Genomic DNA, 26,165 nt, shown 5'->3' on the forward strand with positions numbered 1-26,165 from the left:
CATATCTCCTGCAATTTTACCCTGCTAATAACATAATCCATGCCACTTTTATTCAAGATGAAATTGGTCTACATTCTGAGGTTTTATAAATAAATAAGGGCTAGAACCCTATTTTTAGGGAGTTCAGCTTGATGGATGAGACAGACAAGAAACCAGTCAACTACTCACAGTCGTGACAGATGTGTACAGTGCGGCATTAGGACTACCATGCTCTGATAGGGCTCAGGAGGTGCCCTCCACAAGTCCTTGGGAAATGGGTCCTCTGTACCTTTCTATTTCTATCTTCAGCTAGTCTCCCCAATAGACTGCATGTTGCTTCCTCAGATACACCAAGCGCTCTCTCATGCGCCGGCCTTTGCTAACTGTCCTCCCTGTGTCGGAATTCCCTGCTCTGGCCCCACACACTTATCCCTCCGGTGTCAGTGTTAACTGCCCTCTTCTCTGCAGCTTCCTTGATTCCCGTTAGCAGAGGACACGGTCGCCTGACATGCCAATATCACTTTGTATAATATTCCTATGATACCTGCTCTTTTTCTTTTTAGATATGTTTTTATTGATTTTAGAGAGAGAAGGGAGAGAGAGAGAGACAGAAACATCGATGAGAGAGACACATCCATCAGCTGCCTCCTTCCCCCCCCCCCCCGACTAGGGATCGAGCCTGCAACCTGGGGAATGAGGCCTGACCAGGAATGGACTGGGTGACTTCCTGGTCCATGGGGTGATGCTCAGTCCACTGAGACGCACTGCTGGGCTCTATGATGCCTTTTCTTACATGGCATTATAACTTAGGTTTCCCTAAACTGAGAAACTTCGATTCAGAAGGTTGTGTTGGAAATTTTTCTGAAAATGTTTTTTTCTTTTTTAAATCTATTTTTATTGATTTTAGAGAGAGAGGAAATGGGAGAAAGGGAGAGAGAAACAAAAAACAAAAAACAAAATATCAATGAGAGAGATACATTGACCGGCTTCTCCCTGTATGCACCCTGACCAAGGGATGAGGGGAATCAAACCTGTAATCTGGGTACGTGCCCTGACCAGGAATCAAACCAGTGACCTATTGGTGCACGGGAGGATGCTCCACCAACTGAACCACACCGGCCAGGACTCTTTCTGAAACTGTTTTAAGTTCATGTTTTCATTTGAGTAATAATCTAAAAAAAATAAATAGAAGCATTCCTAAATCATCAGGTGTAGCATTTATAACGAGGTGCTCTAGTAGTATTTAAATGCTGACATTTGCATTTACCTTTTTAATCATGTTGGAGATCTCATGCTGCGTTTATTGACTTGTGCTAACAAGAACAGAACATGAGGCAGACCATGTAAAAATGAAGCAATGTGAGGACGATTTCTTCTAAGCCAAGGCCTGACAAATGTACCTTCATTGCCAAACAAAGGAGAATTCACTTATTTATTTATTTAATTAATTAATTTATATCCTCACCTAAGGACATTTTTCGATATTTTGTTCAGATAGAGTGGGAGGGGGAGAGAGAGAGAGTGAAACATCGACATGAAAGGGACACATTGAGTGGTTGCCACCCACATGACCCAACCAGGGCCGGGGACAAACTGCAGCCCAGGTACATGCCCTTAGCGGGAACCGAACCCGGATCTCTCCGGACCGCAGGCTGACACTCCACATATTTAAAAGAAACAAAGGTAACAGGAGAAGAGCGTCATTTATAATTTTTGTTTGCTGAATAATTGTCCAAAAGGTAAATACTATTTTACTTACGTACACATTTTATTAACCTTCTAACAAAATTAATGTATGTCATTCCTATATGTCGTTTTTCACGTAAGTAGAATTATATACTTTATATTTCATTTAAGATGGATTTAAATTACTCAAGTTTGAGAAACAGTTTCGTAATTTTTTTTTCACTATATTGGGAAAAGTGATATGAATAAGAGAACTTTTGTGTTTATCAAAGTATATCTCTATATAGCACAATACTAGGAATAAAGAACTCAGTAACTTATTATAACTGTATACTTTATAAGTATACAGTTCAATAGTGTTAAGTACATTCAATCTGTTGTGCAATGGATCTCCATGACTTCTTCACTGATACTTGATACTCTGTACCCACAAAACAACTTCCCACGTCCCGCTCCCCAGGGCCCTAGGGACCGTCATTTTACTTTCCCTCCCTATGGATTTGACTCCTTTAGATACCACATAGAAGTGGAATTATATAATATTTGTCCTTTTGTGTCTGGCTCATTTCACTTAGCAAAATGTACTCAAGATTCACCCCTGTCGGAGCACATGACAGGACTTATTTCTTTTAACAACTGAATAATAGTCCATCCCATTATGTGCCATAATTTGTTTCTCCATTCATTCATCCATCAATAGACATTTAGATTGATTCCACCTCTGGCCCAATGTGAACAGTGTTGTTGTGAACATGAGTGTACAAATACGTCTCCGAGATCCTGCTTTCAACTCCTAATCTGTTTTATAATAAAAAGGAAGTAGGAAGCATCTCCATTTGCTGAGAGTCAAGAGGACCACTTTCAGTGTTTCTTAGATGTCCGGGGTGCTCTCATTTTCTGAGGCAATGCCCCCCGTCTTTCTGAAAACATCAGCATGCGTCCATGTTTGGCATTTAAAGGATTGTAAATCAGTGAGGAATTACTGTTTATAACTTGGTTTTAGAAATGATAGGGTACATGTCACTAACTTAGTTGATGATGGCAATGATTTCTCAGTAGTCACTGAGCATACACAGGAATTCTTATAAAACAAGGCTACTGAATCTGCAAATTACTTTTAAATGTTATGAGACTTTACAATTAACAGAATTTATATAGTATGTTGTGGGCATTGAATTAAACATGCATCAATTTCAAAGTCAGTGTTCTTTTTTCAATATCTGAAATAACACACTTTTTTCATGTTTCAAGCATTTTTTAAGTCCCTTGATAAGGTCATAATAAGCCTTATACACCCAGTACCTCCCGGATAAAACACGCTTAGGACCAAATACTCCACTTCTAAAGCCATGTAAAAACTAAGCCTCTAGATATTTTAATATGGGACAGGAGAAATTAAATTGATACAGAAATGGTCCTTTCTGAGTGTTGTGTGTCTAAGTGTTAGCTGGAGGAATTGAAATGTTTTAAAGTTAAAATATATGTTGGGAGATGAGCAGAGAAACTATCTCTTCTAATAAATTAAAATCATTCATCAAGTTAGGAGCATTAGATTGCAGAAACAACGTGGTGGGTGGCTCCATGGGCTAAAATCTTCAAAAAAGCCATTCTGTTTCGGGGTAGTTTCACAGATATCTATAAGCCAAGATTTCACAAGATCTTTCTTGTTCTTATTTTATCTGGCCTCCAAAACCCAAATTTCACTACTTACTCTTAAAAATCAGAGAGGGAAATTTTTAACTCAAAACAAACAAAACAAAACAAACAAACAAAAACAACCACCAGAACTATCGCTTTGTGGAATTTCAATTAAATGGATGTCTTGGGAAGGCATTTAACCTCTGAATCACTCTGACTCATGCAGATACTTGTTTAAGGTGCCACAAAACATGACCTGAACCTCCCATCCTAAAAGAATGATTGTCCAGTAATTAGTGCTGTAACTGCTACTTGCAACTGTTCTCAACAGATAACTGTGAGGCTTGCGTATAAACTAAACTCTCTTTCAATGGGAGTTCTTTAAAACATACAGCAAGCCATCACACCGAAATATTAATTTGCACTCAAATACTTGCTGCCACAAGACACTCCAATTATCTCGTGCTGTTGAAGCCAGAAGACTTTTCCAGGCTTTAAACTAGTCTCTGAAGAGATTTAATTCAATATCACTTACCCAAAAGCAGCCGGCATGCTCTTTTTACGACCTTCAGGTCAATGAGAGTGACCCAACTGAGACCCAATCAAATCTGAATATGTACCCCCCTGAAGAACTATTCACAAGGTTAATTGTATCCTGCTTCTATTTGCTGAATAAGGAATCAATTAAAGAGAATAGCAAAAGAAGCCATAAGTGGCTACATGAACTGTACAGAAGTGAACCATCTAGAGAAGCAGGTTTTTCTTCCGTTCTTCTAGATCTCCACGTGGAAAAAAACAAAACAATGCCAAAGGCATTCTTGTGCTTTCTATCGTCATTGTAATCAATAGCTATTTCGCCTTTGTATCAAATTGTGGTACTGGAGGATGCGCAGAGGTCAAAGAGGTACCTAAGCCCTTTTAGTGATTAGTCATGGGGCAAAGTTTGTTTGACTTGGACTGCTATCAAGGTGTGTTAATTCATTGATTTGTAGGGAAGCAATACTAACAGGTTTAGCTTAACAACCTTCTGTGGGGGTGGGAAGAGAAAGTTATAGCGGGAGGACTGTTATATTTTAACTTTCACAATATATGCATGAACTTTGAAAAAAAAAAAAGTATATCCAAGGTACAATTTATAAGGAAGATAATAGGAAAAAGAAAAAATGCTTTCTAGGGGAAATACCAAAAAAAAAAAAAAAGTCTGGTTACGCTCAGTTATCGAATATAATAATGCGAAAGAAAGGAATAAATGTACTTTCAAATTTTAAAATAATAATAGCTCTTTGAGGGTTTACTGTCACCAAACATCACTCTAACCGTTTTATAAGCGTATTTTTTCATTCCTCACCACAATGCATGAGGTTCACACAACTTAACTTCCTCACTCAGGGTCACAAAGCAAGGAAAACGAAGGAGCTGAAATCGGAAATGTTACAGCCAACTCTTTATACGTAGCCATATCGTCTATCTATCTAGTATCAAAGAAATGCAAATATAACAACAACCCAAAATAAAAACAGTGAGTATGAAACCTTATAGTAAAGCGGTAAGTGGTGTGGGACAGGCAATTATTGAGGCGCAGTGGAGGGTGAGCCTTGAGTCTGCAGATACATAGGCAGCCCTGAGCCGGGCCAACAACTAAGGCCTTCGGCAATGCGAGGCCGCTACGTTGGAGCCAAGTTTCTCTAGGTGGTTGAGATGTGTTGATTATCCCGAGTTACCAGTGTTAGCGGTTCCTCGGCTTACTGTGGACACAGCAAACGTGACATTTCACCAAGTTGCCTGGGAAGCAATGAGCTTGGAGACTTGGAATACATCTCTGTTTCCTGCATCTGGCTACAATAATGAAATGGAACTCTGACTTTCATCTCTAAAATGTACCCGTAATGACATGGGAAGGTCAGAAATTGTGCTCATCTTCTTTCTTATGAGGGCCTCCCTTCATCTCTCTACGTATCAATCTGTCCGCCCTTCCGTCAGCTCGTCCTTTATGGAGCTGAGCTCTGTACTGAGGCCCTAAACTTGAAGTGTGACTTGTGTGTGTACCGGGCAGAATACTAACAAACACAAACTTGTTAGCTGTAAACCTTGTTCTGATAACTTTCTATTTTAAAGCCATGTCAAGAATTCTCCCCAAGTCCTTTGCTCCTGCAGAGGTTAGACGGCCAGCTCCTTGAAAGTGTCAATGCCACATTCAAGCCAATCTTTTTCCTAGAAGGAGTTGGAGCTGTTTTCCCATTTCTTTCAACACTAGGCTCTCCTTTCCTCCATGCTCATCTTCCTACCCCGACCCACTGTTTCGATGAAACGAGTCCGGAACGCCTGGTCTACTCGGCGGCACCCCTGAAGTGGTCCTACAGGAGCTCTGGGGTTTTCTCATTCAGCAACTACTGCTCCCAGGAATGCTAGACTGAGATGTTAACTACCAGGATCAACCTTTGAACCAGGCTTAACTATCAAAGGAAGGCAACCAGTGCCTGGGCCTCATGACAGGGAGTCATTTTCAGAACAATTCTTCCCTCAAAAGGGGAGAAACAAAGAGACATGGAGCATGCTGGACTGGTTAATGGTGGTGGTTGACTGTGCTCAAGGACAGTTATGGGGGGCAAGGCAAACTGATGCAGTGTTAAGTGGGGGAGACTGGAGCAGGTCACCCCTATGCATCATTATTATAGTGTCTTGAACTCTACATAAACCAGCAAAAACTCCTTTATGACATAACATGACTCTTTCCAACTTTTTGCTTTCTTACATCTCCCAGGTAAGACCTAATAAGTTCTATAAGAGAAATCATTATGCTCTCTAAATTTCTACAAGGTCAAAATATAGGTTGAATTTATTGAAAGAGTCCAGTGAAAACTTCTCAAAGGGGACATATACCCAAGTCGTGGGGGTATGAGTGCCTCTTTGGATTGGATGCTGCTGAAGAGAGGATGCTTACTGCCTTCGGTACCACTGAAATCTTTTAATGGGTTTGCTCTTCCTGGGACAGGTACACTCAGCATCACAGAGCTGTTTTTATTAAGTCCCAATTGTACATGACTATGTTTGGGGCCAAGCAGAAAGTCTGTGACCTCTTTGTTCTTGAGTTTGATGACAAGCCTCTTCAAAAGGGTCCCTCACTTGTTGTCCCTTCCATGAACCATGTGTTCCCAGGAAGCAGGGCAGCAGGCAGCTTCTAGTAACAGATTCTCTGAAGGACATCACTGGAAGCTGGCCACACGCTGAGGCGAGAGACTTGCCCAAAGGGAACTAGACTAAGCCTGAACCTGGCTCCCATGTTCCGTATTGTATCCTTAAGCACGCTTGAATTCAAACCAGTCATAAACACCTGGGCAGGTTGTACATCACTGCTTCATTTCATAAATAATGGTACAGAATTCAGAGTACACTCTACAGGCTCAGTCTGATCTCCATGAAGTACTGCTCCAACTCTTGACAAACTAGACAAGGTAGGCATTTCTAACTTTCAATGGAGTTGTCTTCTGCTGAGTGATCCTAAATCACGGAGAGATCTTTGATTTTACTCAAAGTGCAGTTAAGTTGCCATTAGAAAATTCTTTTTCCACAGGACCAACATAATCTGATTTTCAATTTGCGATGCAATCACTATGTCTCCTAATTCGGTGAAGGAGGAATCTTTCTCCATTTCTCCCATTGACAACCTAATTTAAATGAACATAAAGTAATGCTTAGACCAAGCCAAGCTTCTACCTCTTCCTTGACCACTATCACATTGATTTTCCCCAGCATGTTTTTATGAACATTTTCAAACATTCAGAGAGGTTGAAACAATTGTATTGTAAAAACCTATAAACCCACCACATATATTCTGTAATCAATATTTATATTGATTTTGAATATCTGTAACTTAGAGCAATCACACCATGGCCCAAATAAACACATTCTTAATGTACTTAGAATAATATCCAATTTTTTGTCATCATCTACCCAGCTCAGCTTGATCTCATTTCTTATCCCCCATCCTCTCCATTACTGGCATCCAAGAACATCGCCATTCTCCATATTCTTTAAATACATCAAGATCTTCTCTGACTCAGGGCCTTTTTTTTTTGTTTTCTACTACCTCTTCTCTTAACCATCCCTGTTTCTAACTTCTGATCTTAGCTTAAATGAACTGCTTCAGAGACCCTTCCCTTGACCTTCCCATCTGAAGTATATTTTCTCCTCCAATACTATACTTGATTGTATTTATAGCCTCTACCAGTCTCTGAAATTTTCATATTTACTTTTGTGTTTCCTATCTCATTTCATTAAAATGTCACCTCTAGGACAGCAAGGATCATGCTTATTTTATTCACATCCAAATCTTGGTGGATTGAGCACAATTTAGTTCATAGTAGGAGTTGAATATACGTGTTGAGTTATTCATGAATATCATGGAAAGGTAATCCTTCTTTTGCACAGCTACGTAGAATCTACTGCATTGGGGAAAACAAACAAAATATAAACAGAAAACTCCTAGGACTTGGAACATGGAACCAGTCAGGTAGTAACTCATGGGGCCACTTCCTAGGTTAGAGCGAAGAGGCACCAGTTAATGAAGATGATTCACGAATGTGGCACCCTGAGAAATGTGGACAGTTGCAGTAGACCTATGCCTTGGACACTTGTCAACAATGCAAAGGAAAGACCTAGACACACAGACAGGAAAGCCCTTGATTTCATTGCATGAACTAAAAAAAACTATCAAACATGCAAAAGACTAAAATGGAAGCACTGCATTTTCTGTAAAATATTTCTAACCTATTGCAACTATTTTGAGTCTATCTTTTTAAGTTCAATATGACATGTCTTCCAAATATTTTGGAAGATATTTTTTTCTTCATTATAACCTTCTTTCTAGCACCATAGAAAGCTTCAGGATAAAAAGAGAACTGTGGTGATTTTTCTACTAATTAGTTGCTCTTATTAAAAAGAGCAAGATAATTGATTTTAGGATACACTACCCCTTATTAAGACCTAATTAAGCTGTATATCAAAGACTAATTAAATGGCATTATTCCATCTCACTGATGAGTCTTGATGCTTGGTGAATAGATTTGGGTGGTAGATGAATACTTTTGGAATAGATTCCACAGCCAGACAGATAAATACAGACTAAGAAGCTGAGTAAAGAGAATTTTCGATTATCTAAACCTAACAAACTTATCGGTATTTCTTCAGCCTGACAGTTTGAAATGCACAAGATGAAATGTTTACATACAAACTCAGCACTGTGGTAGGGAGCAATGAAAGAGCTTTTTTTGGAAAACTGAACATTTAAATATGCCATTAATCCTTCTTGTGAAATGGTGAACTGGAGAACTGGAGGCATTTGATCTCTATGTTTTTGCTTCTTTTGATGAGTCAAGCTACTCAGACTTGATGAACCTGAGATAAGAGTTCAATGACCCTAGTAAAGATTATCTGAAAACTTGAGACCCTTTTAAAGTTGCCAATAACCATCTTTGCTGAGGTACTCTGTTGATCTCAGGGAGAGGAAAGGAGAGTGGTAAGAAAGTACTGTCATGATAAGGAATTTGCATATAGTAAGAGTCCAGAGATTAATGGAGCTACAGTCCAACCAAATAGAAACTGTCTTTAAAACAACAATTTGGAGAGTAAGAGTTACTAATAAGATACATGTTTTTCAGAATTTTATTCTACGCCAGAAATGGATGTTTTCAACAGCAAATCAATCTCTGATACATCAATGTTTTATTTGACAAAGAAGATCATATACTGGCATTTCAAACCTTATGTAAATCCAGTCATTTCTAATGCCATCAAGCTAACCTTGTACTGCCAAGCCTGTGTCTTCGAGATAGTGTCAATGTGAAAACAGAAACTCATCATTGCATTCAATCTCCGAGGTCGGGACATCCTTAGATTATGCTGGGTAGTCTCAAAATACGTTGGGGCTTCATAATGCAAAAGCTTTCGAATAAATCACAAGATATTTGCAGAAAGTAATGATTTCACTATATAGCTGGGCTATATTTGATTGTCTTTAATAGTTACCTTCACTGGCAGTATAACAATTTGCAAATAGTAACATCAGTCATCTGTCACTTTTGCACTCATTACTGGCCAAGGTATAACCCCCAGAACCAATAATCTATACCACTGAACATCTAAATTAAATGTCACTCTGGACTAAGTGCAGCTTATTCATTTGAAACTGAACTTTTGCAACTGTAACATGTATTTTGAATTATCTGAAGGACATCTACCCTTGAACTCTCTTTGCATTAATACACACAGAAGTAGAAAGAGCTGCAACATCACTAAGAAAAACTGTGCAAATAGAGAACTGAAATCTCTATTACAGCAAAAATGAGTCAACAATTTATTTTTAGCTATCTTCACAGAACTCATGGTCAGGAGATAAAGGGTTTGAGTCAAGTATTTCAAGGTTGTTGTTCTAGGTACTTTGTTTCTATTTCTTTTTTTTTCATTTCATATAAAATTAAGGATTTTAACATACTTTTGGATGATTATACACTGTGCATAATCGGTGAAGAACAATTAATTAGTGACAACTATAATTTTTTCTTTTGTTGTGCATCCCCTGCTTATTTTTTTTTCTAATAGAGGTGGAACATGAAGGGAGGGGAAGGATGGGGGTTCAATTAATGTCTCGGGTTTTGTGTGGCAATAGGAACAAATATTTCGTGAGTCCAAATTATGAATCCACAAATTTAATCAACAACATTCATAAAAGAATACTGAGGCATATTCAATAAGTTCTTGGAGATCCTTAAAGAAAAACGCTATCAATATTATGGGAGAAATCTCAAGGGATCGTGGAAGACAATGGCTCCGAAAGAATTTGTAAGGCAATAAGGAAATAAAGAACACTTTATGACAATTTCAGGCAGCCAGTCCTCTGACAATTGGTTCACAATCATTAACCTGAACATAGCCTCATCTAACTGCCCAGGAAATGATGGTTGTGCATTAACCTTGAATCTGAGCTCATTTGGAAACAAAGTCTCAAGATACTAAGAAAAAAAAACACTTCTTTGCATAGCACTCAGTACCTCCGTGTTAAAGACACAGCAGCCCTTTTCCCATAGATGATGTATTAGAACATGAGACAGAGGCTTTACAATTTTGACCTGAGCTTTGAAGTACAATGGTATTACAGAGCATTAAAAATGGGTAGTGTCAAATCGAATTAGCTAATCAAACTATGCTTTGGTTTAGGGAAACTGACATCCATTTATGAGCAATTTGTGAAGTCTGCATGTCCAAGTAACAATCAAAGCATGATGTGTATGATCTCCTCTCTGCCACCGGCTCCCGCTTGGTGGCAGAGATAGATGAGAAGGGTATTAGTGTTTGATTTTTTTTTTCCCACAGCTTGTGCCAAACCGATTGCCAACTCAGCAAATGCAAATACTCGTATGCCTTGCATGGGGGCTCACCCCATCCCTGAGACTTGAGGTAAGTAATACAACTATAAAAAATAAAAGATATATTACCGATGCACTTTAATTTTTCAATTTTAATTGCCGAGTAGAAGGATACTATTTCTTTTCATGTGTGAGAAGTATATTCTAGACAGTAGGTTCCTTTATAAATTCTACTTTAATCTTTTCCTCTCTTTCCTTTTTAATTATTTCTCCTATTATTGAACTGTGAAGTTGGGCTTTGGCAAGCTGGAAAAGAAACATGGTTCTTTGGCAGACATCGTAATACCGCAACCTCTTCAAAATATGAACTTTTACCTCTGTTTTCTTTCTAAAGCTTTCTAAGAGTTTTCCCCTACTTCCTACCTGGTAGTAAAGTAGTTATTTAGTGTCTTCTAGCATGAGTGCTGATCTTGAGGAATTAATGATCTTTGTTGCTTAATGCAAATCCTTGCAATAGTATATGCTTAATAACCACTGATTGAATTAATGAACGAATGAACACAAATGTTATCGTCAGTAATGAATAATAGAAAATTAATTTATAAAGCTGCTTAGCATTGTCTATAATTGGACTAAACATTTTCTAACTCTTTGGAATATGAGAAGTATTATAAAGTGATCCTCTGGCTCAGATTTTCTAATTTTATTGTAATTCACAGCGCAAAACAGATTTTTGCATTATGACCCACTACAGCACATACATACCTAAATACATGAGCCTGTACAGGTACACGCGCGCATGCACACATGCACACACATTATTAAAGCAATATGGTTGGTTGGCCAAACTCAAACATGACTCTCAATGAGTCATGCCCTTGTAGAATACCCTCCTCTTGTGAGGGGCAATGCATGTGAATATCATATGATGCTACTCTTTAATTATGTCACAACATATGGAGAAGTTAAATTTTTTTTTCAGATGCAATTAAAGTCTCTAGCTCCTAATTAGTTGAATTCAAGTTAGTCAAAAGTAAGACTGTCCTGCCCTGGCCAGTTTGGTTCAGCAGTTAGAGCATTGGCCCGTGGACCAGAGAGAGTACAGGACTCTGTTCCTGCTAAGGACACGTGCCTCATTTGCAGTCTGTCCCCGGCCCTGGTTAGGGTCGAGTGGGTGGTAGCCAGTCGATGTGTCTCTCTCACATTGATGTTTCTCTCTCTCCCTCTCACTCTATCTGAAGATGAATGCAAAAATGTCCTTGGGTGAGGATTAAAAAAAAAAAAAAAGTGAGACTGCCCTGGTTAGAACTAACCTAATCAGGTGATCCCTTTGAAAGAGGGTTAAGAGGCCAGAGACTTAAAGGAGTAGCAGCCCCTCTTCAGCTGGTCTTAAAGAAGCTACACAGCATTCGTTCTACACCGACAACACGAGCGCTTCCACCAACCAATGATCTTGGAACATTAAGGGGTTCTGATACCAACGCCAGCATGGGGGAATTGCCCCACACCACCAACCATCTGAGTGTTCTACAATTCAACTCAATTCTGACACTATTTACATGGAGATAACCTCCGATTCCACAGGTGAAAGGTTCAGTTCAACAAGACTGACACACCACACACATACACCTCGGGTGCCGAAAGCAAGCCCTGGTTGTCACCTGTACTTCCGACCAACTAGCTACAAATTGGTGCTTCCATGAAACCCTTGTTGGACTTCAGCTAACAGTCAAAAGTCCAGGCTGTTGCCTATACTTCTGACAATGTCTATAAATCAAGCAGTCCTATGACCTCCTCCGTGGGTTTGCTTGATTTCCTACAGCACAGAATTCAAGAAATCCTTTTACTCACCAGATTGCTGGTTATTGTACAGGAATGTAACTCGGGAACAGGCAGGTGGAAGAGATGCAGGGGCAAGGTCTGGGGAAGAGCTGGCTGGTTTATGCTCTCTACAATGTGCCGCTCTCTAGGAATCCCCATCTGTCACCAACCTGGACACTCTCAGAACTCAGGCGTTCTGGGCTTTTATGAAGGCTCCATTGCAGAGGCAGGATTGGTTAAATCAGTGACCACTGGAAATTGATACAACCTCCAGCAGCCCTGCCATCCTGTAGGCTGGGAGCAGCATGTGGGGTGGGAATCCAAGCTCCAGCCCTCTAACCACAGGGTTGTTCTCTTGACAATCAGGTGGAGTCCCAAAGTCACTGCATGGACGTAACAAACGATATATCTTTATCAGTCTAATCACTTAGGATATTCCAGGGGTTCTAGGGGCTCTGTGTCAGAAAAAAAAGACCAGATACATATTTTTATTATAAATCACAGTACCATAGAAAATAACCCCAAGACTAAGACAAGACCCGATACCCCGTGCCGTACCTTTCTGAAGCCTGTAAGACCCTGAACAGATGATGCAGCTAACCTGTGACCCAACACTCGACACTTGGCAGCTGTGAGGTCATTGATGTTGCTTTAAACCTCTCAGTTAGCAATAATTTGTTGCACATCAGTAGAAAATGAATGCAATCCAACCTCGGTTTTCATTTTTAAAAAGTACTCTTCCTAGTCAACTAAATTGGTAGAATGTCAGATCAGTGTGGGTCACAATCCACATTTTGAAAATCCCAGCTGAAGCCATCTTTTCAATGATGTCGGGATATATTTATCGATAGAGGTACATTCTTCTGAGTTAAATCATTTGTTTTCAGAAACTCTCCTAAACAGTAAGAGCCATTATCAACAATGAACACTCTTAATTATCAGTTCATTTGTTCATTTTCTAGACATTTATTGCATGCCAACTACACACCAGGTCTGTGCGTGGCATTGGTTCACAGTGGTAAAGAAAATGTATATGACTCTCCCCCTTCAGAAAGTCAAGTCTGAGGGTTGAAGACAGACCTAAAAAACAAAGGTACAAAGCCAAGCATATAATTACAACCACTCAATAAATATATTCATTAAGCACTATATCAACTATTGCATATGTATTTATTTGGGGGGGGGTAATCATGGGAGAAATAAAGATGAACATTATATATAGTCCATATTTTGAAGGGCTACACTATCTGGTGGGAAACATAAAATATGTAAATAAGTAAGAATTCCATGATAATCACGTACTTGGCATGAAGACAGCAAATGATATAGCACAGGGTGGCAAACTCTACCACGGGGAATTCAGGGTGACACAGCAGAGGTGACATTTTATGTGGAGCCAGTGCATGGGTCTGCCAAGTACCTCTAGCTGTGAAGGAACTTGCCATGTTCCTTGTGACACCTTTTTAAAAGAAGATCTTGCTCAGAAATTTGCATGTTGAGGAATGAAAATGATTGGAGATCAAAACACAAAAAAACAGAAGTGTGACTGATATAAAATCATACCCCGAAACACAAATTGCATTACATAAACTGGATACTACCAGCCCTGACAGAATATAGACCAGTAACAAGTTGGTTAAGTACTGCAGGGGTAGGTGTAGGGAGAGATGAACAGTTAGTCCTGACATTTTGTTTATTCTCTAAGGAAGGACCAAAGTAGGAAACTAAACCAAACAAAGTGAAATTATAATAAATTGGGTGGGAGGAATCAAGCTGGGCTTTGTATAAAACATATAAAAGGACCGTGCTAAATGAGGTTTTCCCACTTAACTCCATGTATCCTGCTACTCGAGAGCCCAGTCTGGATGGGTCCATTTACTGATAAAACAGTAACACCCTTCTCTTATGCTCTACTATTTGTAACATAGCAAATGCTGGAAAATGAGTAACGACAGAAAGAAGGCCCAAATAAATATCACAGAACTTCAGCAATTTACTCCTAGGGATCTGTTTCTGAGGTCCCTTTTAGTGCCTATGTATCCTTGTTTTAGACACGATTCTAATAAGTTATCTCATTTGCTTTCCTAACCCAGGAAAAGTTAGAAGCACTTCATTGTGTCTTTCATACAATGTTACTGTCAGCTTTCAAAGGCTTTGTATTTTATACTATAAGGAAGAATAAAGAATCTTTGATGTGAGGAGAAATTAGCTTTATCTATGCTTCAGAGAAAAAATGCTTAAAAGAAAAAAAGTCAATGTCTCTTCCGAATGAATTTAATGATTTATTTCCAATACACAGAAAAATATTAACTAGTTGTTTTGCATTTGGTTAGGGCACTGTTTTCTTGGTGGTACACCGCTCGTTTGCAATAGGAAATGGGGTCTCCTGAGGAATTTTATAATAAAGCACACCTCCAGAAATGATAACATTTGATGTTATCAATATACTTTTGTTCTGGTTTTAACAAAGCTTAGAGGGTTCTACCTCTATCTCATTGATTTTTTTTTTTTTTTAAAGAGGGACTATTTTTTAGAAAAGGTGGAAGAATACCAAAGGCATCAGTGTGTAAGTCATTTGCATTATAAAAACTAGTCCTGTTTAAAGTTTAACTGAGGCTTCAGGTTCTACTCTGCAGACCAAAGGCAATTCTTAAAAAAAAAAAAGAACAGCTAGAACTTACAGGTTGCACGTATAATGATTGCTAACATTCAAACAAGTTAGAAAGCGTGGACAGCTAACTTAGACCTCTAATGTCCCAATGTCCAGAAATTTGACCTTGATCAAAAATGTGGAGCTAAACCTGAAATTCTCTTTTAAAATACTCTTAAATTGCTCATGGCCATGGGATCATGACTCACTTGATTTTTTTTTTAGAAGATTTTTCACTATTAAGAAATGTAAACATTGATTATGAAAAAACAAAAGCACTGATATTTCAATGTACAGTGTTCCGGCCATATAAATTAATCATGCAGACCATCTTATTTTATTTCACCATATTATTTACATAATAAGTGTTACATTTGGATATCTCGTTCTGAGTTCAAATAAATGTGGGATATGTAAAAATGGTTACAGAAACATTTTTTCCCCTTAAGTCTTTAAGCACAAGTTCATGGACCAACGCAAAACAGCATACGCCTGGACCCAACGTTTTAATTACAACTCAGTGTGAAGCTAATGTAACTTCGCTTCAGTAAAGAAAACGTACAGACTTGAGATCAGGAGATGCTCTGTATACCTTAATGTGAGTTTGTCTTTATTATTTAAATTATATATGACATTCATTCATTCAATCAAACTGTACTAAGCACCCAAAGCTTAGGTGAAAAAACAAATTAGAAAGATCAAGAAAAGACTGAGAGGTGGGTAGGTCTCTCCCCAAGAAAGAGTCTATCATCTGCCTTTATTTAACATTTATAATAGATTCTCTCTCTATATTCTTTATATATTTTTGAGCGAGGAAAGGAGAGAGACGGAGAGAGAGAGAGAGAGAAAACCACCGACATGAGAAACATCGATTGGTCTCCTCCCATGTGCACCCTGGCTAGGAATCGAACTGCAACCTGGGTATGTACCCTGCCCAGGACTGGAACCCACAACCTTTTGACAAATGGGATGATGCATCCACCCACTGAGCCCCCTGCCAGGGCTAGAAAAATTACTTTTATAAAAATAAATACTTTGTGATACTTTTTCACAATGAGAATCAAGTAAAACTGCTATTTTATTTCACTTTTTGATTGCTTTTATATAATTTTTGCTCTAGTTTTCTAAGAAAAATTTTGTTTTGAGACAGGTGACGGAACAGTGGCCCAGCCCCATGCGTCGTGGCCCTCTCGCCCTCGGCACACACGTACAGAGCTCTCTGCAGGCCCAGCTGCCAGGCAAAGACGTCGTATGACTTTGTCCAGGGATGGAATGTCTCTGTCTCCAACTCCTTTCTGTGCGAAGAGGATTCCATTACTTACTGGAGATGGCTGTTCTCAGGTTTAAATAGAATATCTGTGCTGCATTTAGCACAGAATATGGCACATGGTACCACTTTATAGATACTGGTTATTATTAGTGGTGGTTTTTATGATAATAAGGCATCTGGCCCGAAGTAGTTTACAGTGACTAAGGAAGCCGGGTGTGGGTACCATGTGTAGCAGCACTTGTACATTTAATGAAAATGAATCCAAATTTATATGGAAGACAAAGAGACAATTTTTAAACTCCACTCCTTCTCCTTTCTCCTTGGGATCGATTAATTTGATTTTTTTAAGCAGATTTTTCACTATTAAAAAATGAAGGGTGTGTAAAAATGGTCATAGAAACTTTTTTTCCCCCTTAAGTCTTTAAGCCTTTTTATGAAAAACAGTATGGAGCTTCCTCAAAAAATTTAGAACAGAGCTACCAAATGACCAGCAGTGTCTCTTCTGGGCATCTATCAAAAACAAAAAACAAAAAACAAAAAAAACGACTTATTTGTAAAGATATATAAAAGGACACTATCAACAAAGTTAAAATGTATCCCATAAAATAAAAAATAAAAAAACTTCTAAATCATATATCTGATAAGGGATTAATATTTATAATATTTTTAAAACACAATTTTAAGAAATGGGCAAAGGACGTGAATAGACATTTCTCCAAGGAAGCTACACAAATAGGTAAATAGGTAAACCCATGAAAAGATGCTCAAACTCACACAGATCAGAACCACAATGAAATATCACTTCAGACCCACTGCGATGGCTACTGTAAAAAATTAAACAAAACAAAATATAACAAGAACTTCTGTGGCTGGGTGGCTTCATTGATTGGAGCGCTGTTCTCTATACCAAAAGAGGTTGTGGGTTCGATTCCCAGTCAGGGCACATACCTAGGTTCCGGATTCGACCTCTGGTTGGAGCACATACACGAGGCAACTGATCAATGTTTCTCCCTCTCTAAAAACCAATAAAAACATATCCTCAGGGGTGATTAAAAATAAACAAACAAGCCCTGGCCAATTAGGCTCAGCAGTTAGAGCGTCGGCTTGCGGTCCAGAGAGACCGGGGTTCGGTTCCCATTAAGGGCACGTACCTCGGTTGTAGTTTGTCCCCGGCCCTGGATGGGTTGTGTGGGTGGCAGCCACTCGATGTGTCCCTTTCACGGTGATGCTTCTCTCTCTCTCTTCCTCTCTCTCCCTCCTATCTATCTGAACAAAAAAAAAGGAAAAATGTCCTCGGGTAAGGATAATAAAAAAAAAGAAAGAAAGAAACCAACCAACCAACCACAAGAGCTGTTGAGAATGTGGAGAAAGTGAAACTCTCGTACATCGCTGTTGGTAATGCCAAAGGTAGAGATTCTGTGCATAATGGTATATTCTTCAAAGAGATTCTTCAAAACAATTAAACAACAAATTCCTTTGTAAACCAGAAAATCCTCTCAGGGGCTTACGCCCCAAAGAAATGAAAGCAGGGACTCTACCAGATATTTGTACACTGTTGTTTATAGTAACATTCTTCACAATAGCCACGATGTGGAAACGATTCAAGTATCCATCAATAGATGAGTGGATAAACAAAACGTGGTTTATACATGTGCAGACAGACACACACACACACACACAAACACACTAGCAGTGGAACATTATTCACAAGGAAGAACATTCTGACACGTGCTCAACATGGATGAACCTTGACGACATCGTATGAAGGGAAATAAGCCAGTAACAAAGGGACATACTGCCTGACTCCACCTCGCTGAGGTCATTAGAGTCGTCAAACTCACAGACACAGAAAGTAGATGGTGGGCGCCGGGGAACAGGGAGGGGATAATGGGAGTTGGTATCTAATGGGGACAACGTTTCCCTGTGGGAAGAGAGAGCGCTCTGGAGATGCAGGGTGGTGATGGTTGCCCCATGACGGAAATGTGCTCACTGCCATTGGACTCGACACTGAATACGGTTAAAATGGTAACTGTCATGTTACGTACCTTTTATCACAATACAGGAAGCAAATGGACACCTTATAAGCGAGCCAACTCATTTCAGACGGGTTTAAATCCTAGACTCATCCAACACTGATCTTCTCTCTCTCGCTAAGTGCACCTCAAACTCAGGGTCCGAAGTGGTAGGTCTGGAGAAGAAGGAAAGTCTGCTGACGTTGACTGTTCCTGCTTCGGGCTCCTCCTGCGCTCCAGGTCTAGCTGTCCGGGTTCTCGTCAAGGAGAAGGGAACAGACAGACGTCAGGGTTGATTTTAGTGGAGCAAACCCGTCGATTCCGGTCGGGCGGTGCGTCACCCGTGGTCCTGGCGGGCTCTGGTCTGACCATGCTGGCGCCTCTGCAGGGGTGAGGTGCTCACGTGCACTGTGCTCCCCCACACCCAGTCCCTCGCTCAGCCTGGTTCTGTCCCCATGGCAGCCCTTGGCGAAACGGCCGAGCCTGTAACTCAGCCAGCACCCAGGCAGGGGGTGAGATACCAACCTCTCCTTTCATGTTGCCTGTAATTTCCCTTAACATATTTCAGTACAGATGGGGGGGGGGTGGCTAATGGCCTGGGCACTGAACTCACTCTCTTGGAAATATTCGTTTACATCTGATCTACTCTAATGAGAAATGCAGAGCCCCTTGGGGGCTAGCCGGAGGGGTGAGTTCCGTCAGGGACCTAGACGGCTAAGACAGGTAGTTTGAACATAGCTGCCTAAAGCTTTGCTGGCAGGTGTGTTAACTAGCATCAAGTGTTTGAAAATGATTTTTTCATGGATTAAAAGGGTAAACTTTAAAACGCGGGAGTGGCTAAAAGGCCTGGCCTCGCAAGTGTAAAAGATTTAGAGAAATGCTGTTAGTCTCTGACAACCATTCTGCCCTCCTGTGCTTCCGTCCATTCCCGACGTTTTGAGGGTTCTGTTCCTTGATTCAGCTGGGAGCTTGGGGAACGATGCCGTCAGAACACTGCTGCAAACTTCTCTGCCACCACTTGTCCAAGTACCTAGGAGCCAGAGTGGGGCTTACAGAGTCAAATGACTACCTTGGCATCTCCTCGCTAATAAATGTGTGCACGCATTCCCAAATTTGTTCAGTAATAGCAGGAGTTTGGGTAGTAGGTGTTCAGTAATGTTTGTGGAATAACGGAATTGCGTGGGACACTAAAAAACTATCTTTCATCTGCAAAGGAGGAAATGTGGCGGGGCGGGAAACGGAGCAATTGGGAGCATTTATTTGTGAAGTGGGGTTCTAATAAAGGGGAAAACAGCTGTGGATAGCAGCTAGCTGAATCAGTAGAGAGATCAGTGAACAGTTGCCCTGTTGCCTGTATCAGTTTGTAATAGTTAAAGGGCTCATCTCCCTTCTCCTTACATTCCTGAGCTCTTTTTGGAACTGGGAATAATGCATCCTCTGGTAGCTCATTCCAGAGGACACCAAGTTAAGTGTTTCCCTTGAGCCCAATTACACCCTCTTCCAATAGGAGCCCTGTTACTCTCATGAAGTCACAGCATCTCCAAGGAATAACAGCTGCAGCAGCAGCTGTGATGTTGAATAGAACCTTAAGTAAGTAGCCTAGAAGGCCAGTGAACAATGCATTATAATAAACCAACTACAATCAGTAATGAATGCCTTAAAATAACTGTACTCATGAGATAAGGCTGGTCCTATTCCTTGCTGTGTTCTGAAAATAATAGAATCGGGTTTTTTTTTTTTTTTTTCCCACCAACTTAACCACAATGGTAATTAAAAGCTGATTTAGAATCAAAGGCAACCTCAAGGTTATAAGTGTAAGTAGCTGGCTGTGAAAATCTAAGTGTCTTGCTTATTGATTGTTTTCATCTTTAAAAAATCGTGGGATAAGGCCTTTGGAGCACATTTCAAAAAAAAAAAAAAATGAACAGCTGACAAAGTAAATCACTCAATCCATACGGAATAGTTTTCGTGTCTGAAACATTTGGGAGAGAGGACACAAGGCAGGATGGCTGTGTATATACTGTGTTCTCCATCTGAAGAAGGAACATTTTCATTGCTGATCGCCATGACATAAGATGTGAAGGAAATTTGCAAACAGCGGTGAACAATGTAGGCAAACGTAGCTGGATGATGCCGATGGAAGCGATGACATTTGGACAAGCCCTGAAAGTCTCTACCTTTTGCTGTGTGGGATACATATCTATTTATTGTTGTAGTTTTCTCACTGTTTCATAATCATTTATTGTCACAGATTTAAAAATTGCTGACTTGAGGGAATCATCATCTCTGGATAACAAGCGCAAAACCATAGCAAATGAGAATGTATCAAAATCACGAAGAGCAATGTGACAAAAAATTGTGTCATATTAGATTCTGGGCTTCGGAATTAACATACTATTATGTTCCCAAGGGAAGTATTATGTAATTTCATGTCGCTGGTATTGGAAATAGTGACCGAAACAAAGACAGATTTGTCCTCCTGGAGTTCAAAGTCCAGTTGGAGAGACAGACATTAATCTGCTAATGCCACAGAGCCCATGCACAATGACAATAATGCTGAGTGCTATGAAGGGAAGTCGAGGTGGCCATGGTGTAGTCTAGTCAGGGGAAGGTGGAGAGGCAGTCAGAGGACAAACCCCTGAAGTCACCAGATGAAGGGGTCATGCACGAGGAGGAGGAAAGGGGAGGGAGGATGGAGAGCAGCAGTTATATCTGCCTACGCCAAAGAGTCCCATGGCTCAAGGGGGCATGGTACAGAAGAGGGACTTACAAAAAGCCATTTTTTCCCTACAAGACAGGTATTTTGAAAATGTGTCTGTCCTGTTACACAGTTAGGCAGAAAAGGCAAATCTACGACGTGAGTATTTTCTCTTCCCTCCTGCCGGAGTCCTCTTGTAAGTCAAGACGTAGCCCCAGACTCTTCCACACCTAGCACTCCAGGAACTCCCCACGCAGGGGGAACATACCTGCCAGCCCTATCACCGCGGTAAAAACCCAAGTCTTTGTTAACTTGTATGTGCCCAAGGTCCAAGTCCTTTTCACAAGATAAGTCCTCAATAAACAACGAATCACTCAAACCAAGAAGGAAGATCAAGAACTTGCACGTGGTAAAATAGTAAGTCTGGGCTTAATTCCTACGTTAAAATTATTGCAGAGCACCTGAAAACTGCTAAGCATTTTTTTTTTTCGGTTTCTGGAAGATATAGAGTCACAATCAAGATAGGAAAAAAAGCCTTTAATCTTAAGGAGTAGACAGATGAATGAGGTTGAAAGAGACAGTAAGAATGTAATTAAATTAGTAAACAAAAAATAATAGAGTGTAATAAATGCTATACGACCAAAGTGGAATGATGACAGCATATCGTAGGTTGGTCCAAAAAAGGCTCTCTCGTTAAGGAATAGCTGAGCTGGACAGGAATGAAGGAGGAGAGCAAGTCCACTCTGGGAAGCACAGGCAGAGAGCAGCCAGACAGAAGTCTCCGCTGGGAAAGGCCTTCGTGCTAGCTGGACCGTGGTGACCAGGCAGGAGGCAGGCGTCCTGGTGCGGGAGAGTCAAAGCAAGAGTCAACTTGAACAAGTCGTTTGAGATGCAGGTGAAGACTTCTGATTGTCTTCAGAGACCAAGGGGAAGTGCAGGAAGGGTTCTGGGCAGGGGGACGACCCCTTGGGATACACATTCCACAGAGGCCCTTCTGAAATGTTGGTGGAGAACCACACCACGAGGGGGCAAGCCCGAGAGCAGGAAAATACACCCAGCACCAGTGGTCATCGGGCTGTGTACAGAGAGGAAGTATTTTTCCGTCCTGGCCGCACGAGAAAAGAGAATGAAGTAGAACCAGCATGTCAACTCACCGAGGTGAACATGAAACATTCGACAGAAAACGATGATGACATGATTCTGTTCTTCAACAGAAACAAAATGAATTAGAGAGTGAATGAACAAATGGATACGTGAGTGAATCACACCCAAACAGGAGCTGAGGCGTTTACTTGCACAAAGGCCTACAAGCATCATGGGTAGACCACAGAATACCCATCCCCAAGCAAGATCTGTGACTGGAACCATAACGTGCAACATGGTCGTATTCCGAATTCCCATTCCACAAGATGGATATGTTTATATTCTATAGGCATATTGCTTTGAAAGTAATATTTTTGTATTCTCTGGCATCCAAATTATTTTATGCTTCAGATTTCGCCTGAACTCCAAAGGAAAGTGGTCTAGGGCTACTCTGATGCGTGTCAGAGAATGCACTGTCGTCATCTACCCCAGTGGTGGCGCCCTTGCTCATCTCTCTTCTCCGGGAGTGCACTTCTGCAGTGGCCACCTGAGTCTCCTCACTGGGTCATCCACGGTCACGATTCGACCGAGATCCCTGATTTTTCTATTGCCTTCTGACCTCTTCCATTGCTTACTTTGAGGGTGTACTTGGGCCTCTGACCCGAGCTACCCTCATCAGCAGGCACTAACGAGAACTTAATTCCAAGTAGAAAGAAGACCCTGTTGCCTTGGTACACTCTTACCTCCCTTGGGACTTACATACTCCAAGATCTGATATCCAATCCAAAGAATAATACGGTCGAAATATATCTAGAGACTTGGCATCACACACACACACAAAGGTTCTACTTACGATATATCTTACTAACTGAGCAAGTTCCCCCATAACATTTGAGTCCAGTTTCTATCCTTTTTTTTTTTCATTGTATCCTCCATAGGTTACTAGGATGCTATCAATAGCCAACTATTTAAAGCATTGTTGTTTTCACTGCTACGTGTTTCCATGTATTTCTGATTTAATCTCGATAACAAGCTCCTAAAATGGCTCCTATTATAATTTCCACTTTGCAGGCTGGGAAACTGTAACTTGTAGATGTTCAATAGCTTGCCAAAATTATATATAGTTTGTCTTTATTGATTTTAGAGAGAGAGAGGAAGGGAGAGGGAGAGAGATATATAAACATTGATGACAGAGAACATCGACAGGCTGCCTCCTGCATGCCCCCCACTGGGGATCGGGCCCACAACCTGGGCATGTGCCCTGACTGGAAATCGAACCCGTGACCTCTTGGTGCATGGGTTGACGCTCAACCACTAAGCCACACTGGCCGGGCAGCTTGCCAAAATTATGTAGTTAGGAAAATGGTAAACATAATTCTTCTCCAGTTAGGAAAATGGTAAAGACAGAATTCAGCGGCAGCATGAATGGGTCAGAAACCTTAGGCTACAAGCTGAGTGTCACTGGGGAAAGAACACGCAACACTGATTTCTCCAGGCTCTCTACTGTTCTTTATTCTCATGTTGTAAAAAAAAAAATCAGAATGCATGTCATAACATAAAAATCGGATTTTTAAAGAAAAATATGTTTCCTCTATGCATGGAAAATGTAATTATTATTATACCACCTATTTAAAAGATTCATAACAACATTAATTTGTCCCACAGATTATTTTGGGATTAATATCAAACAGCAGGCCAGCTGTTCAAATTCTAAATCACCACTTCTTAAGACAAGTGTCTAAAACCCAAGTTGCAACTGAATATATTCAACTGAATTTTCATGTCACAGCTAACTTGTCCCACTCCTGAGTGAATTATCTACCTTCCTGTCTCTAAACACGAGTGGGAAATGTGTACTTCCAAGCAAGATGTTGTAAAATTTGCAGAATATTAAAAATTCTGCTTCAAGGCTGGAAAACTCAGATTCTTTAATAATTCAAGCCTGTCTTCCTAGGTGGGCTTCACAATTGCAACACAAAGTTAGGAGGCATGAGACGGCCTGCCTTCCCCAGGAAGCAAACTCTTCTTAGCATTCCAATCAGAGCGTTTTTCTTCTTTGTCTTCGATAGATCAATAACACTGTGGCTGCCAAAGTATCTATCCAACAGAGGCCTCCTCGTCAATTCACCCATGAGGTGTCTTCAAACACAACAGCTGATATGATCCGCAACTCGTCAATTTCTCAGCTCTGCTGACCATAGCTTACATGTATCTAATATCTAGACTTCTGATACCAAGTCTTTTACCTTAGAGCAATTTCCTTTGGGATTTTATTTCAGTAAGTAAAATGCTCCTTGGGAACTATTTAATTTTTCCTCCGCTTGTTCTTTTTCCTAGCAACCCCTCACCCCAATCCCACAGACTTGTCATTTTTAGAACTGAAGTATCAGCTTTATCATAAAGTTTATTCTCCATAGGCATGAACAAGCAAAACCAAAATGAAAGGGATGAACTGAAAAACAAACAACAAACCCTGGGAATCTCTACAAAGCACACACACACATAGACATAAGCAACCCATCCTGCATTAAAGACAAAAGACCAAAAAAAGCTCATCAAACCTCCCAACCCCCAAATGTCTAATTTCACAGATTCGAAAAGTCAGACATTCTCACGTGTTTATTAAAGAGCAAAATGAGCCCTGGCCAGGTTGGCTCAGTAGTTAGAACAGAGAGTCTTGGGTTTGATTCCCAGTCAAGGGCAGGTACCTGGGTTACAGGTTCAATCCTGGTTAGGAGGCAACCAATCAATGTGTCTCCCTCACATCGATGTTTCTCTCTCTCTCTCTCCCTCCCTCCCTTCTACTCTATCTAAAAAAAAAAAAAATCAATGGAAAAATATCTTCGAGTCAGGATTAACAACAACAAAAAATAGCAAAATGAATCATAAACTCCTTTTAGTTGTAGAATTCTTCACGGTTTTCCATGTGCTATTACATATTCTATCACATCACATTTTTGAAACCATTGAGCCGTCTAATGCAATGTGCGATTTGCCTTGCCACTCTGTTGTTTTCCTATTTCATGGAAGAACACTGTAAATAAGGTTAGATGTGCAAATAAGCAAAACAAACCACTTACTAAATAGAGAAAGGCACCCATGAAGACAGCAAAGGACTTGAGTTTCGAAAAAGCACATAATTAACTATAGCTTGGAACTCTTCCAAAATCTCATTCACCCACTGGCTAACACTCAGGCTGACACACACGCGGGGACACAGAACCCCCCCGGGCGAGGACCGCCTGCTCTGTGACATCAGCCTCGTTAGAACACGCCGGGTCTCCCTCCAACAGGGACAATCCTTCTCCAGTGCAAAGGTGTAGCACAGGTAACAAGGGCTCATTTCACAAGACAGGATGGTGGCTCGGATCAGAGAACAAGATCACACTAGCAAACATTGTGAACACGTAAAATTTCCCACCTGATGGAGCCTAAGATGGTAGATTTTACATCTAGGTCTCTATATGGGTATCACGATCCTTGTCTAAACGTTTTGCGTTGTCATTAGCGCACGGAAACAACTTTCTTTAAGCACTTACATGTCAGGCACGGGGGTGCTTAAAAAAATGATCGAGACACTGTCTTTATCAGCAAGGAGCTCCTGGTCTAGAGGTGAAATCAATGAGTAGAATTATGATAAGTGGTGAACTCAGAGTGTGAGGAAGGGGCCTTATAACAGCCTGAGAGGAGGAAAGTGCAGCTGTTTTTGTTGTGTGTGTGTGTGTTTATAAACATGTACATCTTTTTTTCCACATATGCAAGCAGCAAGCAAGGTGAGAATCCTAAGAACAAGAAATATACCAAATGAGGCTACCGCTGATTTGCATATTCACTCAGGAACGGAGGGCACAGACGCCTGGATTGGGTGAGGCGGGCAGCCTGCTCGGTTTCTGGCACGTGGTGTCATTCCAGGGGATTACCTTAGAAGAGTTTCAGGGGCTCCGCTCAGCGCCGCGCAGAGCCGTCG

The sequence above is a fragment of the Molossus molossus genome, unplaced genomic scaffold (genome assembly GCF_014108415.1).
Source record: "Molossus molossus isolate mMolMol1 unplaced genomic scaffold, mMolMol1.p scaffold_m16_p_4, whole genome shotgun sequence".
Classification (NCBI taxonomy): Eukaryota; Metazoa; Chordata; class Mammalia; order Chiroptera; family Molossidae; genus Molossus; species Molossus molossus.